The 15,738-nt window shown below is 40.3% G+C and overlaps 1 protein-coding gene across 1 annotated transcript in view; it reads right to left on the minus strand.

Moving 5' to 3' along the window:
- The window catches only part of LOC116987185 (T-box transcription factor mls-1-like), a 38,311-nt gene that overhangs the window by 16,227 nt on the left and 6,346 nt on the right, over window positions 1-15,738 (minus strand). The window lies entirely within an intron of this gene.

The following is a 15,738-nucleotide window of genomic DNA, read 5'->3' on the forward strand; positions in this document are numbered from 1 at the left end:
TTCCGGTTATTATACTGTAATTGAGGAAATTTCTTTGGTTTGTTGTGAGTGTTAAGCTTTGTTCTGATATTCCAAGTATTATTAATTTTGTGTCTGGGTCCAGTTTTGTATTAATAACTTCTGAAGTTATTTCAAAAATATCAGTCCAGAAATGTTTAAGTTTTATACAGTTTGCAAACGTATGTGTTAAATTAGCCTCTAAATGTAGACATTTATCACAAATAGGAGAGATTTGTGGGAAGATTCTATTTAGTTTTATTTTAGAGAAGTGTAGTCTATGTAAGACCTTGAATTGTATTAAAGTATGTCTGGCATTTAATGAGCATTGATGTATTTGTTGTAAACTTTCGTCCCACATATCTTTCGTGATAGGATGACCTATTTCATTTTCCCATTTGTATCTATATGGTTCGGTCGGTGGTACCTCGTTATTTAGTAGGGTGTTATAAATATAAGCTATTAGTTTTTCAGTATTAGGATGCTTGTTCAGACATTCATCAATAATTTCTGATTCCCTATTCCTGTAGACTTGTGTATTAGATTTAACATAATCTCTAATTTGTAGATATCTGAAGAAATTATTTGAGTGCAGTCCATAATTCTGTTGTAACTCTTGAAATGAAAGAAAAGTACCTTTCCTATAAAGATGTCCTATATTTTTGATTCCATAATTTTTCCATTGTGTGAAACCTTTGTCCATAAAGGATGATTTGAATAAAGGATTATTTACAATGGGAAGGCAGAGTGGTATATTATTCAATTTTAAATCTTTTTTTATTTGTTTCCAAATTCGTATTCCACTATGTATTATGGGGTTTTCTTTATAGGTTTTTTTGTGCAGTTTTGTGGGGGCAAATATGATCGGTCCAATTTCAAAAGGTAGACAGTCTTCCTTTTCCATCATTAGCCAATCTGGTTGTTGATCCATTTCTTCCAGCCAGAAATTCATGTTTTTAATATGGACTGCCCAAACATGGACTGCGTAACATATTCTATTTCCTGCACTATTCCTACATCCACTGATATCCTAAGTTTCCACGTATTTATCAATATCTGTTTTGAATAAACTCAGCAAATGGCTTTCCAAAGTTTAGGACATCCAGTTTGAGGGTTTAAGAAGGAACTGCAGATGCTGGAAAATCGAAGGTACACAAAAATGCTGGAGAAACTCAGCGGGTGCAGCAGCATCTATGGAGCGAAGGAGATAGGCAACGTTTCGGGACGAAACGTTGCCTATCTCCTTCGCTCCATAGATGTTGCTGCACCCGCTGAGTTACTCCACCCTTTTTTTGTACCTTCCAGTTTGAGACATTTGAAAGACTGACCAGCTAATGAATAAAGAAATTGTCTCCTTTATCTCACGCCTAAATGGCTTGCTCTTTATTTGGATTGTAACCCCTGATTATATTCTCAGCCAGGGAGAACATCCTCCTTCCATCCATCTTGTTGAACCCTGTGTGAGGATTTCAGCCCTCATTCTTCTAAACTCCAGAGAATAGAGTCCTAATCTATTGTCTCTGTTCATGTGGCAACCCTGCCATCCCAGGAACCAGTCTGGCGAATTTCCTTTGCACTCCCTTTCTGGCCAAATATATACTTTTTATAGGTTAGGAGACCCAAAAATATACACAATACTCCAGGTGCAGTCTCACCATGGCCCTAGATAATTACAGAAAGACAATTTGCAGTTAGACATGCTCGTTTTCAGTTACTTACGTAGTTATGCCCCTGTCCCACTTAGGAAACCTGAACGGAAACCTCTGGAGACTTTGCGCCCCACCCAAGGTTTCCGTGCAGTTCCCGGAGGTTGCAGGTGGTTGCCGGAGGTTGCAGGTAGTGGAAGCAGGTAGGGAGACTGACAAAAACCTCCGGGAACCGCACGGAAACCTTGGGTGGGGCGCAAAGTCTCCAGAGGTTTCCGTTCAGGTCTCTATGGACATTGACATTTTTCAACATTCTCAAAAGCCTTATGAAAATCTAACTTCAATTACAGTATTTCACCTGGTCATATTCTCAAAGGACTAAAATAAACAGGTCAAAAATGATTTACCTATCTTAAACTGGCGCTGTCTCGGCTAAATCCCATTATTCATTTGTTGTTATGTTATCAGACCTTTCATTATAGCATCCAGCATTTTGCTCCGAGCTGTTTTCCTAACAGGTCAGGCGTTCCTAGTTTTCTTTCTCCATCCCTTTTAAAGTATATTTTTAAGCATTTGCCATCGTGCCTCTTGATGAGCGGAATTCATATTGCATTTAGAAGGAATTCTTTATCCATTGGGAGGAGGCAGTTGAGGAGAGGCCTTACAAAGACATTCATAGAAACATGGAAACATAGAAAATAGGCGCAGGAGTAGGCCATTCAGCCCTTCGAGCCTGCACCGCCATTCGATATGATCATGGCTGATCATCCAACTCAGTATCCTGTACCTGCTTTCTCTCCATACCCCCTGATCCCTTTAGCCACAAGGGCCACATCTAACTCCCTCTTAAATATAGCCAATGAACTGGCCTCAACTACATTATGTGGCTGAGAATTCCAGAGATTCACCACTCTCTGTGTAAAAAATGTTTTTCTCATCTCAGTCCTAAAAGATTTCCCCTTTATCCTTAAACTGTGACCTCTTGTTCTGGACTTCCCCAACATCGGGAACAATCTTCCTGCATTTAGCCTGTCCAAACCCTTAAGAATTTTGTAAGTTTCTATAAGATCCCCCCTCAATCTTCTAAATTCTAGCAAGTACACTGTGGCAGACTGCATGGGGACCCCTTGCATATATTGCAATTAGACGTCTATGAGGTCATGATGACATCGTCCCAGAGATCTGCAAATGTGCCCTTCTTCAGATGAGGGCAAGAATTTATGCTGGATGTACTTCTTGGTGATGTTTGCTGCTTTAGCAGTGATGTTGGATATTTCAGGATGCTTATTGCTTTTTAATTGTTGGTTATCCTTTAATGCCAAGATTGTGGTAGCATGTTGTGGGAAATGATACTTGGATCAAATTTAACCCTGATCGAATAGTTCATTGAAATTCTTTTTGCATTGGGCACTGACTGCCTCACTGTGCTCTTCACCATTCCAGTTTTTTTTATAAGGGTGGTCCCTCAGTGTTTGGCCTATAATAGTCTGGAGAATCATGCATCTTATGGTTGTTGACTTGTTGCTAGATCATGCATAGGCATCTTACACTCACCAAAATTGAGTTTAGTGTATGGATCATCAGGATTCTTGTGGCCAACACTAAAACTAGCAGATCTACATGTTGCACCATGGCACCTCACTGATATTGAGATCATATGCGGATTGAAACCTAATGGCAAAAGAAAGCCTGCTCAAGGAACAAGGGCCAGCTGGAAGAGGAGTTCTGTCTCCATGGTTTGGTTCAGCCACCAGCAATTAACAAGTCTGGTGTCTAAAGGGGCTGTCCCACTGCGGTGACCTAATTGGCGAGTTTAGGAGAGTTTAGGAGAGTTTGAAAAAGTGTCATGTTGAAGACCTCCTTCGACTATGTTGAAGACCAGCTACCACCAGCTACGACTAACTTCGGGAAAATTGGACACCGAATAGTGGAGAGTGAAGACGACCTCCTTCGATCTCCTTCGACCTCCCTTCGACTATATTGAAGACTATCTACGACTACCTTCGACTACCCTCGACTACCTATGAATACCATGCCGACCTACTACGACCTACTTCGACTAAACCTGCGAGTAAAAAAAATATATATTTTTTTCCATGGCGACCTTTTTTTACTCGCGGGCAATTTTCAGCATGTTGAAAAATACGCAGCGACCTAGCACGCGGGGACTACCCTCGAGCATGAAGGAGAGTTACAAAGACCTCCTACAGCCTCGTGTCGACCATGCTGCAAGTATGAGTCAAGGGCAAAGCCTTTGGCTTTCTCCAATGGGGAACCAGCACAATATATCAGCTTAGATAGACACAAAATGCTGGAGTAACTCAGCGGGACAGGCAGCATCACTGGAGAGAAGGAATGGGTGATGAAGAAGGGTCTCGACCCGAAATGTCATTCATTCCTTCTCTCCAGAGATGCTGCCTGTCCCTCTAAGTTACTCCAGCTTTTTGTGTCTATCTTCAGTTTAAACCAGCATCTGCAGTTCCTTCCTACACAGTACATTAGCTTCATCCCCCTCTGTCCGCATCTAAATGAATTCCAAGCCTGGCCTGATGTTATAATTTTCCTCCACTGCCACTTCCCAGTCTCTGCCACGATGACCATTTCTTTGGCCAGGAGTCCATACCCACCGACTGCAGACCCTTTTCTATGTCTCTAGAATTCCTGGACCATCTGAACTTCTCCCTCGAGCACAAATCTATCCATCACAGATTGTTTCCAGCATTTTCGGTTTGGATTTCAGAATGCCAGCATCAGTGGTTTTTAACTTCACAGTACTCCAGTCATGGCCAAATCAGTGTTTATAAAGATTCAGCATAACCTCCTTGCACAGGATCCCGAATGTTTTTTTAACAAGTTTCTCAAGCTTCACTGATATTCTGAACTATTTATGCATGACATGCTCGACCGCTCTGTTCCTGTACTGTCTTTTAAAATTGTGCCCTCCAGTTTATATTGCCTCTCCGCTAGCTTCCTTCTGCGATGAAACATCTCACATTAAATTTCATCCACTGTGTATCTGTCTGTTTACTCCTCTGCCTATCTCTACCCTCTTGAGGTCTACTGCTATCTTCCTCACAGCTCACTGCTTCCTCCCAGTTTTATGTGATCTGTCTGCTCGAGTCCAAGTCATTAATGCATATTGAGAAAACCTTTGGCCCCGGTAATGACCCTAGGGGGTGCCACTGTACATCACTGGTCTCTTTTTAATTAATATACAAGTACCCACTGCTATCAAAGAGTTCTGCTTCAACGATTAAATCTGTGAATGATATTCAGAGTTTCTATTCAGAACCTCCAAACAAATATGTCAACTTTAAGAGATTTGATACTATTTTAAGAATTATAGCTTTTGAGTTCGGAATTTAAACTTAAAAAAACACACCCAATGCTGTGTAGTCAGTTATGATGGTTAACAAGACATGAAGGTCTGGTCTGATTTATTTGTGTTCTGTTCTAAACTAGATTCTCCTACTTTCCTCCTTGGCTATATCCACGGGTGATAATCTAATATCAACTGGCCTGTACACTGATTTCTTTTGCTTTCAATGTGAAATCAGATAGACTGGGAAATGTTTGTGGGCCCCTTCTCATCATTATGGTTCAGTTCTGCATTAAAAATCCCAACTGTGAGGTGGCACGGTGGGTGACAATGGTCCTTTAATTCAATGTTAGTGATGCAGTTTGCATAATGATAATTGTATTTGACTTCCATGTGTGCACATTTACATTCCACGACTATCAAAGGAATATTGTTTTGTTGCAGTTGAATGATTCTCATGCTTTCACACAGTAGTTTGAAGATAAACAACTCGAGATTTCAAAGATGTTTCAGGCACTTGTGTCTCAAATGGCTCTATGAAATACTGCAAAAAATAATCCATAATCCTTCTTAAGGCCAGCTGGAGTGGACCAAGAAGAGGAAAAACAAAATGGCCCAATTTGTCACTCTCAGATAACTAGTTTTGCTCATTAATTCTGCTACCTCATTAACAATGTTTCAAGAGATAAGAAAACAGCGCAAGATGACCAATGTTTTTATTAACCAGAACACACCTCTAGCTGTAGATGATATATGCATGTGACCCTTAATATAGTTACCTCATCACTACTAACCACTCCCCATATCACAAGTATAATTACAACCTCCCCACCCACATATCGCTCTCTAGTTTCCGTGACAGACCACGTACAGCCAGTGCTCTCTGTAATGCCACAGTATGAATAAAAGAAGTAAAGTCACAGTGTGTTGATAACATTTCTTTACACTAGCTCAAAAGACAGATTCCTCGTTGACAAATCAAACAATCACCCTTTTCATCATGAAATCTCACTTTTCTTGAAAAAACATCAAAATTATTTTTGTTTTGTATAATTAAATAATGGTGCTGCAAAATTAGTTTGAAGGCCCAATATGAAATATCGCGTCTTTTATTTATTGACCTCAGGATTACCATCTGTGGGGATGTAGAGAGGACATCTCAAATATCTTGTCACATCATATTCCTCATTTTCTGAGAGTACTAAAAAGCATTTACAGCCGTTCCAGCCCACTAACATATGGAGCTGCTGACCTCCGCCACATCAAAAATGAGTGACATTTGCCCCACTATCCTTGAAGACTTTAAGTAATGATATGAATTCCCCATAGAGGCCAGCGCTGTGCACACACACTGTGTAAGGCATTTCAGACTTTCAAACATGCTATGTCAATTGTATTAACTGACAGAACTTCAGGTTTTTATTTTCCTTTAAATCCAAATGCTCAGGGATACTGCTACGGCGGTTTTTTTATCAACTCTTAAACATAATTTACCCTCTAGAATGGAATAGACATGATTTAGTGCAAAATCCCACCTGAAAATTTGATATGTCTTTTGTTATTGGGGCTGCGGCCTGTACGGAGTTTGTACGTTCTCCCTGTGACCTGCGTGGGTTTTCTCCGAGATCTCCGGTTTCCTCCCACACTCCAAAGACTTACAGGCTTGTAGGTTACTTGGCTTGGTGTAAAATGCAAGTGTAAAATTGTTCCTAGTGTGTGTAGGGTAGTGTTAATGTGCGGGGATCGCTGGTCGGTGCGGACACGTTGGGTCGAAGGCCATGTTTCCGCGCTGCAACTCTAAACTCAAAAAGAATATTCATCAGTCTACTAGCCATTTTCAGTATATCCTACTTTAAAACTTCCAGCTTTCTTTAATTTCCTTTTTATCTCAGCCATTGACATATTTAATAATAGTCAAATGGACTTTGAACCCTGGGGCTCCCCTTCAATTTTAAACCACATCTTTTATCCTATTTATTATCATATTCATAAGAGTACACAAAATGGAAAGTGCAATAAAGAAAATAAATACAATAATAAATATAAGAAGCTTTGATCGTCAAAAATCAAATGAAAATGAAACTTTCCCCTTCAAAATCATTTTTTGAATGCTATTTTTAATATTATTGAACTGGGTGTTCCCAGCATTTATTGCCCATCACTACTAATCACACTTGATGTGGTGGTGAACTATCTTTTGGACCCACTGCATTTCACCTGTGGAGTTGCAGGATGTAGACAGTCACATTATTCTACTGTGCTCCGTGGAGGGGCACCTCCATAGAAACATAGAAAATAGGTGCAGGAGTAGGCCATTCGGCCCTTCGAGCCTGCACCGCCATTCAATATGATCATGGCTGATCATCCAACTCAGTATCCCGTACCTGCCTTCTCTCCATACCCCCTGATCCCTTTAGCCACAAGGGCCACATCTAACTCCCTCTTAAATATAGCCAATGAACTCCAGATATTGGTGTTCCAATACCCTGCTAACACTGTCTCTTTTAGAGTCGTGGAGTCCTACCGCACGGTATCAGGCCCTTTGGCCCAACTTGCCCATGCTGACCAAGATGCACCTTCCAGGATCGTCCCACCTGCCTGTGTTTGGCACATATTGCTCTAAACCTTTCCAACAGTATCCGCGTACCTGTCCAAATGTCAGAGTAGCAGAAGTGAATAAGAGCAATATTTTGTACATGGTACACATGGTAACTGCTGGTACACTGGTAGAAAATATTCCATCATATTTCCGAGTTGTAGATGATGGAAAGGCTTTGGGATGTCTCAAGGTGAATCACTCACCACAGGACATTCAGTCTCTAACCTGCTCTTGGAGTCACACCATTTATGTGGCTGGTCCCGTTTAGTTTCTGGCCTGTTCCGGAAAAAGCCTGGATAGAGTGGATGTGGAGAGGATGTTTCCACCAGTGGGAGAGTCTAGAACCAGAGGTCACAGCCTCAGAATTAAAGGATGTTCCTTTAGGAAGGAGATGAAGAGGAATTTCTATAGCCAGAGGGTGGTGAATCTGTGGACTTCATTGCCACAGAAGGCTGTGGAGGCCAAGTCAAAGGATATTTTTAAGGCAGAGATAGATAGATTCTTGATTCGTATGAGTGTCAGGGTTTATGGGGAGAAGGCAGGAGAATGGGGTTAAGAGGGAAAGATAGATCAGCCATGATTGAATGGCAGAGTGGCAGAGTAGACTTGATGGGCTGAATGGCCAAATTCTGCTCCTATCACTTATGAATTTATGGTAATTGGTGACCTCCAATTATGTTTTGTGTAAGAAGGAACTGCAGATGCTGGAAAATCGAAGGTAGACAAAAGTGCTGGAGAAACTCAGCGGGTGGAGCAGCATCTATGGAGCGAAGGAAATAGGCAACGTTTCGGGCCGAACCCCTTCTTCAGACTGATGGACGTTTCTTTTCTACTTAAGAACCAACGTCTTGATTTTTGCCTTCCTTTAACACTTTTTGCATAATTCATTAGAATTTATGTATAATTAGTTTTGTGTGGTTGTCTGAGTCTGTGATGCTGCTGCTAGTAAGTTAGTTCATTGTACCAGTACTTCATTGTACTTGTGCGTATGACTATAAACGTGACTTGCCTTGTTGATGGTGGCTTAAATCAATTTGCCAAAGTAGATTGATGGGGTAGTTAGTTAGCTGGATTGGATTTGTACTTTTCGTGAACGGGACATACCTAGGCAATTTTCCACATTTGTTGGATAAATACCAGTGTTGTACCTGTACTGAAACGACTTGGATAGAGGAACAGTGTAGGAAGGAACTGCAGATGCTGGTTTAAACCGAAGATAGACACAAAAAGCTGGGGTAACTCAGCGGGTCAGGCGGCATCTCTGGAGAAAAGGAATAGGTGACGTTTCGGGTCGAGACCCTTCTTCAGACTAAAACCCGACACCTGAAATGTTACCTTGTAGCGGCGCCTGCTAGCGCACGCAGATATCGAACCCGGCGTTCGGAAGCCGCGGTCACGTGACTCGGGAGGGGCTGCTGGTTTTGCGCGGTTTTTCCCTTGCGTGCGTTAGTTCGGCGCTGTCCACCGTTGTGGGCAGACGTGTCTGAAAAGCCTGTATGCTGGATATTGAACTTTCGAATAAAGATCTGTTGAAAACTCCAGTAGTCGTTTCTCAAACCACTAAAACCTATCCCTTTTCTCCAGAGATGCTGCCTGGCCCGCTGAGTTACTCCAGCTTTTTGTCTCTATTTCTGGATACAGGAACAGCTTATTCCAGAGTGTAGATACTATAGCTGGAATGTTGTCTGATCCCAATCCCTTTGTTGTATCTCGGCGTTTACTTCATATCACATGAAGTGAATTGATCAGTGACTGACCTCTGAAATGGTGATCTTAAGAGGAAGCTAAGATTCTTAATCTGTTCAACACTTCTGTTAGGTTAAGATTGTATAACAAAATGAAATAAGGAATACAAAAGAGGAATAGAGAAAAACAAATGAAGGATGCAGAAAGTTAAATGAAAAATGTTTACATTTGTTTAGGTAAGATTGTTTCTACAAATCTGATTTTGTGATGTGGAGGAATTAAAGTTACACATGTAATGTGGAAAATTTACTATGTTGTGGTATATTTGAGTATTTTTAATACTGAACAATTGTATTCAGGTTCTGGAGACCACAATTCAGTTGCATTCTGTCTGCCATTTCTTGCTTAATTAATGTAAGTATTCTTGCATGCTGATTATTTTATTTGATTTGTCTCCTAGCTGCATAAATTGGTGTCAACAGCAACCTATTGAACATATTCTCGCCAACGTTCAAGGCTTTCCTTACAGCATGCATTTCTTTTTGAACAGCAGGGATTATTAAAATAGATCTATGCTCAAGCAACCTTATTCCGCAGGATCAAACTTTTCGTTGCTTTATTTGTTAAAAAATTGCAACTAAATGACATAAATGCTGCTTGGTCAAGGAACTTGTGTACTTGTCAATTTAAGATTCTATCTGAACGTACATTTCAGACTTTTTGTAACAATTTATGATGTCTATGAAAATTTTTTAATAAACCAACACATTACTCATGCTCTCACTAATATTGTCAAATAGAGAATGCATTATCCTGCTGCTAAAGTAAATCTGTATCCCTTAAGGCCACTGTCTAACTGCTGTTGAATAAACACTAAGTCTGAATTTAATTGCCATTTGGGCTGTGAGTCATAATGCTGGTTTTTTCTTTTAGTGAGATAATTTAGAGGCTGCATACATTCTCTTGTTGAATGACTGCTTTTTCTTCTTTATGCGTATGTATACCAAGTACACCGCTAACATTTGACTGTAGAAATTGAAGGAAATGTGTGGGGGAAGGCTTTGTGGGATATATTGGCTTATGGTTATAAAGAAGACTTGTGTAAATAGTAGAAATGGAAGGGGTGCCACAGAAATCTACCATTCACACCTCCAGATGATGTTGCGTCTATTCATCACTGCATCTTGACCTTCCTATTCACTTTTCAATGCAGCTAGCTAGTTATCAATTAACTTCCCGAGCTTTAACCTTTAAAAAAAAAAAAATCAATTTTCTATCTATTTAATTTATTTATCTTTTTCTTGCCAGAAATCAATTATTCTTTTTAGTTGTAGACTTGGTACTTCTAATTTTGATTCACTAGTCGATTTCAGTAGGATGCGTTTTACAGGACATATGCCACAGCACTTAGGAACATAAGAAAACTTCAAAAACAGGCCATTGTCCCCATTATTTCATTCCCTTATTCATGTATTTTGTGCCTTCTGCAAGATTCAGATTTAACCTTGGAGAAATTCTATGAAGTACCGAAGGACACAATTACCAATTCTACAAATAATACTGAAAAGGCTGAAGATACAAAGTTAACTCTATCGATATTTTTGTCAGGAATACTGAGTCACTCTTGCAAAGGAAGGAACTGCAGATGCTGGTTTAAACTGAAGATAGACACAAAAAGCTGGAGTGACTTAGCGGGGGGGTGGGAGATTGCAACCTTCACATGGTCCGCCCAGTTTCAACAAATGCAATCAAATGCGTGCACAATCAAATAAGATCAAATAGAACAAGTTGTCCTACAACTTTAGGCTGTGCACGCCATATGCAAGAAGAAGAAGACCACAGGAATGAGTGTTGTCTTTATGCAGAGGCAGGAGTAAGGAAAAACAGAATGCAGGAAAAATGTTCCCGATGTTGGGGGGGGGGTCACAGTTTAAGACCATTTAGGACTGAGATGAGGAAAATCTTTTGCACCCAGAGAGTTGTGAATCTGTGAAATTCTCTGCCACAGAAGGCAGTGGAGGCCAATTCACTGGATGTTTTCATACGCAGGAAGACTCAGCGGGACAGGCCGCATCTCTGGAGAAAAGGAATAGGTGACATTTCAGAGGTACACAAAAAAGCTGGAGAAACTCAGCGGGTGCAGCAGCATCTACGGAGCGAAGGAAATAGGCAACGTTTCGGGCTGAAACCCTTCTTCTTCAGGTTTCGGCCCGAAACGTTGCCTATTTCCTTCGCTCCATAGATGCTGCTGCACCCGCTGAGTTTCTCCAGCTTTTTTGTGTACCTTCGATTTTCCAGCATCTGCAGTTCCTTCTTAAACAGGTGACATTTCAGGCCTGAAGAAGAGTCTTGACCAGAAACGTCACCTATTCCTTTTCTCCAGAGATGCTCTCTGACCCGTTGGGTTACTCCAACATTTTGTATCTGTCTACTGTTTCACTCTTTATAGACGTCTGACCTGCTGAGCTTTTCCAGCATTTTCTGTTTTATTCCAGATTACCAGCATCTGTAATCATTTGCTTTTGGATACTTACACTTAATTGTACTGGGAATGAGTACACTTTCATCAGTAATTTTCTCTTAGAGAAGGGATGTTTAAATCAGATCTGATTGATGGAAAGGTTTTTTTTAATGGTGCTCATAGTGTGAACAGTACTCAGTCCAAGTCTTGGTGACAGAACAAATAATAAACACTATTGTCAAGTAGGAGTATATAAATTACACATTGGAGTAGACAAACAAAGTGATCATTTTTTCATTTCTAACTTTCTTCACTTTCCCAAATGTATGGGCTTATTACATGTTTTCAGGATTTCACTAAGGCATAGAAATTATGCGCTATTGAAAAGAAAGTACAGTTCAGGAGGCAAATAATCTTTTCTAAGTTTTATGCTCTTAAATTGAAGAGTTGAGATAAATCAGCTGACTTAGCATTAATCACTTTCTTTCTAAATTGGCACATTCTTGCTTTGTACAGCCTGGAGAATAGTTATAAAAACTCACCGAAGCATCAGGTGAGCTGGGAATGGCCCTTGTGAAATAATGTGAAAGTATCTGTACTCTGCTCAACTCAACTCTGCTGATCGTTAATGGGAATTGTGTATTATTGAGAGGGGAATCGGGTTCCATTCTCGCAGGTCTCGCACCAGGAGGCTAAAGGAACAGCTTCTTCCCCAACTGGTCTGAAGAAGGGTTTCGGCCTGAAACGTCACCCATTTCCTTTCCTCCATAGATGCTGCTGCACCCGCTGAGTTTCTCCAGCATTTTTGTGTACCTTCTTCCCCAACACCATTACCCTGCTGAACTCACAGGCCCAGCACTAGCCCCCCCTTCTCATCAGTATTATTTATAGTTTATATCATTTATAGTTATGCTCTTATTCACCAGAATATAGCACATGTCAATCTTTAACAACTATCTGTATATATGTATATGTGCCTATGTACATACAGCAATATATCCTCATTTGTATATATTGTCTTCATCAGCATTTTACTGCTTTGCACTCTGGTTTAGATGCTAAACAGCATTTTGTTGTACCTGTACTTGTACTATGTGCAATCACAATAAAGTTGAATCTAAAAAAATAAATAAAAAATATAAAATTCTCAGCAATACCTTTCCTTATCTTTGTTAGAAGGAAGATTTAATGGAGCCTTGGATGAAGTGCAACGTCGATCCATTTGACTAATATCAGAACATGAGGTTTTATCGAAAATTGACCTGAAAAGTTGAACATTATTGTGTACAAATCTTCGTACAAGGATTTGAGAGAAGGTGGTGCAGCGGGTAGAGCTGCTGTCTTACGATGCCAGAGACCCGGGTTTGATCCTGACTACAGGTGCTTGTCTGTATGGAGTTTGTACGTTCTCCCCATGACCTGCGTGGGTTTTCTCCAGGAGCTACGGTTACCTCCCACACTCTGAAGACGTACAGTTTTGTGGTTTAATTGGCTTGGTATAATTATGAATTGTTTGTAGTGTGTGTAGGATACTGTTAATGCGTGGGGATCGCTGGTCGGCGCGGACTCGGTGGGCTGATGGGGCTGTTTCCGCGCTGTATCTCTAAACCAAAAGAAGAAATAATGACCAGTTTTTTAAAACTAATTGATGAATGAGTTAGAAAAAAATGTAATTTTAAAATTAATACTAGAATCAAGAGATGAAGGATTTGTTTTGCAAAAATTTGAGATATGGAATATATTTTCATAAGTAGCTGGAAAATCTGGTTAAAACACATTTGCAAATGACAATGGCAAACATTTAAAGAAATTATTCAGAACATTTAGAAATTATTCAGGAGGGAATAATGCAATATGATCTGGAATCTGGTGTGCTGGGCTAACCCAGGGCTAGCCCGACTGGCTCAATAGAAACTGTAACTGAACATATGTAAGGTCAGAATCTATACAAGATCGGAATTTATATATTCCCATAAATAACAAAAACACTTATATCATGGACCAGTTAATATAGATTAATATAGATTCATCAACAGTACTACTGTGCAAGGGGAAATAAGTTAAAAAGATATTGGAAATGTAACCTATTAACATGAAATACAACCATCAATGGCCTTTGAAATATTCAGAATAACCACATTGATGACTATAAAATCCCATGTATAATTTTCAGTTGAGCCTACGATGTTATTATTCAGCAAAAAATATATATAGAGGAAATCATGTGATAAACAGCAGCCCTGAGTAGAGGCCTCGTAGTTTGAACATTTACTTATTTATCCCATAGATTCATTCTATTTGGTATTAATGTACATTATTGTGGCAAGAAAGATTGAGAAATACTGTGTGCCCGACCTTCAGAGCATTCATCGTTATCACTCTGAAGTCTGTAATAATTAATACCTGGGGAAAGACTCCTGGCATTATGGCCTGTGAAGCTGCAGCAAGAATTTCATTGTTTCATTGTTGGCACAGATGAGAATTAGATTCTCTTGTCTCTTGACTCTTCAGTTTCTATATGAGAAAACACCAGGTCTGATTTCATTTAAAAAAATACCAGGAGATCCAAGAACTAAGTAACTCAAATATGCAAGGCTTTCCTGGACTGGGACCTCCACGGTGTCTCAATGGAAAATGACATCTCATGAATGTCCCCGAAGGCCGAGATCCAACAAAAAATGTCATCATCCAAAGAACAGATGGTGGAAAGAGCAGAGAAAATGCAGCACCTCGTTGCTGATAACCTTGACTGGCATGGATGGTGTAAAGACCACTTATGGCCTAAGCATCTAAAGTCTCACCCTAGTGAACAGCGGTGACAGAGTAAAGCTAAGGACAGAGAGAGGCTATGCAATCTCATGTCAATGGAAGATGTTCCTCAAAGTTTTCTGAGATTCTGACCTTGTCCTTGATATGTATGTTCTCGATTCTATTTCACAGGAAACTATCCAGACCAACCATGCCCACAGCTCAGCCCAACACGAAGTTGAAAAGATCATATGAAAAGGTCAAATTAAAAATGACAAGACCTTGGATTAGATGGGATCCCTATAGTTCTAATACCTGGCAGAGAAGAACTTCAAATGCATATTCACAGCCTCATTTCAATAGACAATAGACACAGGAGTAGGCCATTTGGTTCTTGCAGCCAGCGCCGCCATCCAATGTGATCATGGCTGATCATCCCCAATCAGTATCCCGTTCCTGCCTTCTCCCCATATCCCCTGACTCCGCTATCTTTAAGAGCCCTATCTAGCTCTCTCTTGAAAGTATCCAGAGAACCTGCCTCCACTGCCTTCTGAGGCAGAGAATTCCACAGACTCACCACTCTCTGTGAGAAAAAGTGTTTCCTCGTCTCCGTTCTATATGGCTTACCCCTTATTCTTAAACTGTGGCCCCTGGTTCTGGGAAGAAGAGGAATGTGCCAGGAAATGTCAGCGATATAATAAATGTAACCACTTCCAAGAAAGGAGAAATTACAGAACCACAGAATGAATCAGCAGAATCAGAATCAGCATCTTTCTCCACCACTTACTTCCAGTGCCGGAGATGCTTCCCAAAATACATCGTGGCTTCTATCCATCTAGAGGCATTCATAGATGGATCTCAGAAATGCAAGGCACAGTATCGATCACAATACGCAACCTCACAAAAGCCTTTGCCACCCTAAGTTGTTCTGCCTATTTGGTAAGTAGTTAGGAAGAAACATTGCACTTGGATGAAGATGAAGGGACCAGATGAAGAGATATTTCCCTCCACAGACATTGTCTGACCCACTAAAGTCCTCCAGCAGTATGTTTTTCTGCTGCAGATTCCAGCATCTACAGTCTCTGTGTCACTTAGCAATGTTTATACTTGATGCAGTAGGAGACCTCCAATTTCTAGCTATAACCAACTTTAGGGCACTAATTAAAATTATTATAAACTGAGCTGACATGGTAATTAGCTCCAGTGCCCTCATTGTGGAGAGATATTACTAGGGCTCTTTCTGCTGATAGAGTTTTCATGACTGACAAGGGAATACATTTAG

Source organism: Amblyraja radiata, chromosome 25 (genome assembly GCF_010909765.2).
Source record: "Amblyraja radiata isolate CabotCenter1 chromosome 25, sAmbRad1.1.pri, whole genome shotgun sequence".
Lineage (NCBI taxonomy): Eukaryota > Metazoa > Chordata > Chondrichthyes > Rajiformes > Rajidae > Amblyraja > Amblyraja radiata.